We start from the raw sequence: 5,209 nt of genomic DNA on the forward strand, positions 1-5,209 counted from the left end.
GGACCTGCTTTCCCAGAGCAACGGGAAGCAAGGGTCTGAGGCCAGAAGAGGGAGACACCTGTTTCCAGCAGGCAGGGTGAAAGGGCTGCCTTGTCCCTTGGACAGAAGCATCAGATACCTATAAGGGTGCAGGCAGAACAATGACAGGATGGGATCTGAGTCCTTAAAGGTCACTTACTGGCCAGCAAAGGATCCAACCTCTGTTTCAGCACCTGCCAGCTGGCCAAGGAGGTAGCCGGCCCCCAGTAACAAGGGTTGACATACCAAGAACCACATGTGCCACCCAGCCTCAGCCCAGATTCTTAGGAAATAAGGAAATAGACACAAAGCAGCCAAACACAGCTAAGGCAACTGGAAGGTTTTAATCAGAAATGTTGCAGGAATTAAAACCATAACCCAACCCACCCCTGCCAGATGGAAATCGGTCTCAACTTTGAACACACCCCGCGGTCATCAGCCTTGGCGCTTGAACAATCTCAACACTCATAGGCTGCGAATGCTTCAGCCTCATGGAAATCTGCTGAACCCTAATGCAGACTCCAGTTTCTCACCATATTTCTATCTGTGAAATTAGATATATTTGAAGTCTATAAACCACTTTCCAATAAAAAGTTAAGAATCATTGATGGTCCCAGAGCTGTGCCACAAAATAGCAGTCATTCTCTTATCCCACTATCCTCCCTGGTTCTGCACCTGGTAGGTGCCTAAGCTATGGTGCCAATAGGTGGCAGCTAGAGAGAGGAGCGGGCCACAGAAGCAGGGAGGGAGTGAATGCAGGGTAGCTCAGTCCAAGGAGCCAGGAGCAGGTTCAGCCCCCAATCCTGAGCAGGGTGACGGTGATGTCCTGATGCCCAGATGCCCAGGGACCTTGGTCAGAGAACAAGATCTGTTACACCTACTAACCACCTATCAGCAAGTCCCAGCTAGATTCTAAGCCCTTCTCGGGTTTATTCCAATCCTTGTCACCTATCTTGTCACAAGAGCCAACATGCAGGCATTCAGATATACACACACATGCACACGCACTCCTTGAGGGGTGTCAGAGCCAGCCAAGGACAGAACTGACATATCTAAACTCTTGTCCTAGCTGTGTCCCTTCCAGATGTGACCTTGGACAGGATATCCAACATCTGTGGCAAAAGGGGTGAATAATCAGACAAGACACTCCTCATGGGTTGCTGTGGAGGAGCTGAAGTGGTTTAGGAACTGGACAATTCATTAGATTCATGACTTGGGCCTGACTCTAAGGCAGGGGTCCAAGAGGGATACACAGGAGAGAAGGGAGAGGTAAAAGTCACAGGAACCCTAGGGATGTCTCCAAACCCCATAGCCAGGCACCTTGCAGCCACTGGGTCCCCCAGGATCTAGGACTCACACACTGTGGAAACATTGGGGCTCATTTGGGTCAGGCCTGGTTAAGCACTGTGCATGGGTCATCTCATAACTGCATCCAGAGGCAGGAATTCTCATCCCCGCTTTGTGAAAGTGGAAACTGGGGCTCAGTGAGGTTCTGTTTCCAGGAGAGCCAGCATTCTCTATAGGGGTCAAGTGGGGCAGCACAGCTTCTCGGGAACCAGAAAGCATTGGGAACCTCCCCCCGTGGGGCTAACTTCTCTGTTAGGCAGAGGAGACATGGTGCCTAGGACCAGCAATACTTTTAAGGGTCCATGAGGCCATAGTGGCACATTCCTGTAATCCCAGCAATTCAGGAGGCTGAGGCAGGAGGATCACAAGTTCAAAGCCAGCCTCAGCAACTTAGCGAGACCTTGAGCAATTTATCAAAAGCCTGTCTCAAAATAAAAAATTAAAGAGCTGAGGATTGTGGCTTGGTGGTTAAGCCTTCATGGCTGGATACAATCCCCAGTACAATAAGTGTCTTTTTCAGAAGAAAAATTGAACAAAATAATAATGATCATTATTCATTATTATTAATTATGAATCCAGCTTGGGTTATATTCATCTTTATACCAACATATTAATATATATATATATATATATATTTTTTTTTTTCTTCTGGAGAAAGGAAACTATGAAAGCAAAAGCCAGATGCAGCCTGGTGCTCCAGGCTCTGTCTCCACACGAGAACAGAAGGACAGGGGCAAGTTACACTCCCTACCTCGTCACCTCCTCTTAGCCTGTAGTAGCTTAGCAAGGCCAGGCCAGAGCAAGTCCAGCTGATTGAGCTAAACCACTCAGCGAGGACCAGGCTACCCTTGCTTAGCCTAAGGAGCCCCCAGCCTACATCCTACCTCAAATCCTTCCCCCAGAGCCCCCCACCATGCCAGCCTCCTGGGAGCCCAGAGCTGAGGAAGGGCAGACTCCAATTCCTGGCAGAGCCTACTTCCTGTTTTTCTCCAAGTGGACAAGGTCAGCTGCTGCTGGAAAGGAACATGGGAACCAGTTATGGGCCAATGGATATCAGCCACATGAGGAGGAGGGGATGTAGGCCACACTGGGCTCCTGGGCCCCTGAGCTCCTCTTCCTCCGCCCAGAGCCCTCTTTTCCTAACACATATGCAAACTCCACAGACCTCTGCAGACCCGGGCAAGGCCTCCTCATCCCTGACCTCCTGGGCTTCAATTTGCCCATCTGTAAAACAGAGAGGGTGGTTTTACAGAAACAGCCCTCCTGCTAAGAGGACCCAAGTCAAATAACATGGGAGCAGGGAGGACTTTGTCAACCTTAAAGACCCTGGTGGCCATTCGTGCAGTGGGCCTTGTGAGCAGGAGCTGCAGTCATAAGCACGGCACAGGTTCATTGTGTCCCTGTCTGTGCTGGGCCACCTCTCTGCCCTCCCATCTTCACAATGACCTTAGGAGGATAGACTTTTCGTTCCTATTTTGTAACATGGAAGGTGAGGCTGGGTGCACAGGAGTAGCACCTGATCAATGCAGTCCTGTGCCCACATCACAGCCACCTTCTTCCCCCGGCTGGTGTGGGCAACACCAGTCCAGAACCTAGGGAATCCAGGTGTCCTTCTGGCTGGTGGATTGTGGAACCCTGACCTAAGCAGCTAAGAAGTTACTGCACAGGGAAGATAAGCTGCTTCTCTAGTTGGGGCCAACAGACACCAGAGGTTTATGCAAAAAGCCAGCTCGTAACCGTCAACCCAAACCCCTACGGCACTGTGCAACATGATTGTGTGCCCGCTATCTGCCAGGTGCATGTCCTCTTCAGGTTGCTGTTTGGGGACTTCTGCACCCCTCCCCTTGGAGGGCATGGAGCCAGACTATCTAAGTTTAAATTCCAGTACTACAGGTTATGAGCGGTAAGGCTTGGGGCAAATTTTGTAACTCACTGTGCCTCAGTTTCTTCTGTAGAACAGGGACAGCAATAGTCCTGAGCTTACAGGGTTAAGACATTCATGAGTTAATTCACATCAGATGTCATCAGCAGCATCCTCTCACCCCTCTTCCCTCCCAGGTCCTCTTCCTAGCTCACCCTCACTCCTTTCTGCCATCAGCTCTGCCTCTGACTCTCCCCTTTTTACTTTTCCCTCTTCCTTTCCAGGGCCTTTCCCAAGATTGGGAGCTGACCCACATAGAAAGCAGACACTATCCACTTGAATCAAAGGTATGGAATATGATATGTCAAGAGCTTTGTAATGTTCTGAACAACTAATTTAAAAAAAAAAGAAAGAAAGAAAGCAGACACTGGCCAATAATACCAGGCCGTGGCCACGGTAGTACCCACAAGGAGAACGAGCCCACGTGAGAAAGCAGGGTTCCATGCTGCAAAGGGCCCAAGGAAAACCCTCAGCCTCTTGGGCCTAAGAGAGTCTATGAATCATTCATGATGCTCACTCTTAGCCCCGACACAGATTCAGAGGCCAAAGATTCAAAAGGGAGGACGAGAGGCAGCTGGGCCACACAGAAGCTGGCTTTTCATCTCGATGCTCTTGAGAGTGAACAAGAAATGGTAGACAATGGATGTATCTCCAGCAAAAGCAAGTGCAGAGCCCCCTACCCATGAATCCAGGAACCTGTGGGAGATAGAAAACAACAAGGGTTTAGTGCTTGCTGCAGGATGAATGAAGAAACCACTTTGTCTGAAAATTTAGAGACCAGAGCAGCTCTAGGGAGGGGGTGGGTGATGAGGAGAACAAGGAGGAGGAGGAAGAAAGGAGAGAGTGTTCCTTTGAGCAGCTAAAACACAAAAAGTAGCCATAAGGCAGATGCATCCATGCTCCACCCCAACCAACTGACTTTGCTTTTCACTCCCCCAGCACTGCCTTGTCTCCTCCCAGTGACATCCCACCCTGACGGTGTTCCTCATGTGTGTGGCTTCATTCACTCATTGGCTTATTCATGTAACATGGCCTGAGTCCTCCCGGCACTCAGGTCATTGGTACACAGAAGTGAGCACTATCCAGGCCCCTGTCCTCCAGGAGCTACAGGTTAGAGGGGGAAACAGATGTGAGCCCGACTACTGTGACATAATATGAAGTCGGTAGTACACCAAGGCTTTATTTTTATTTTAGCAAGATTTCACATGCAATAAGTTGGGTGTGGGGAGGAAAAGGGATCCCTGGGTTTGCCTGCAACCTCAGGAACATCTCTGATCCCAGTTGTATCTAATCCCTAAGGACCCACTCCTGCCAATGTTCCCTGACCCTTGCTGCTCCTGACCCTTTTTTCCACTCCTACTGAAATTCATTCATCCTGTGGCCTGAGCCACACTCATGGTGCCTACTAGGTGGCAACTACCTAATCATAAAAATGATCATGAGGTCATGTGTTCCTCCTTCAGTAAAGACCGTGTTTAAAGATGGCCTTTGAGAAGCAACCACCTGGGTTTGGCTGCCTACTTTAGACCAGGTGGGCAGAGAGCCGGATTCTGGATGGGAAAGAACTGGCCTGGTAGGCTTGCTCAGCCTTGGCACAGCAGGCAGGCAGCCACCCACCCAAGTGGGTGAGGCTCCCAGGAAACTCAGCTCAGCTCCTGGAGGAAACCTGGAGCCAGTCTGGGGAGCTGGCAGAGCCTAGGGGAGCTGGCAGGCCAAGCCACCTCTCCGCCAGTCCTCCTCGCTTCCCATTCCCATCTCCTGTTAGTCAGCTGGGGCCTTGGCTGCCACAGGAAGCTCACCCACAAAGCGGAATTCCAGGAACTCCCGGCTGGGCAGACTTCTGGCTGCCATCTCAGTTCCTTTTTGCTTCTTAAAGGTCTCTGGTGCCGGAGCTGAGCCCCATGACCTTCCAGGCAGAATCCT

General features: G+C 50.5%; 1 long non-coding RNA gene across 1 annotated transcript; it reads right to left on the bottom strand.

Moving 5' to 3' along the window:
* Positions 1–2,499: 2,499 nt before the first annotated feature.
* LOC144375770 (uncharacterized) lies at positions 2,500–5,209 on the bottom strand. Its single transcript, XR_013435657.1, has 2 exons — positions 5,086–5,209; positions 2,500–3,982 (listed from the first exon to the last, which is right to left on the bottom strand). It is a non-coding gene; the product is annotated as an uncharacterized LOC144375770 (long non-coding RNA).

This window comes from Ictidomys tridecemlineatus, chromosome 3 (assembly GCF_052094955.1).
Source record: "Ictidomys tridecemlineatus isolate mIctTri1 chromosome 3, mIctTri1.hap1, whole genome shotgun sequence".
Taxonomy (NCBI): domain Eukaryota; kingdom Metazoa; phylum Chordata; class Mammalia; order Rodentia; family Sciuridae; genus Ictidomys; species Ictidomys tridecemlineatus.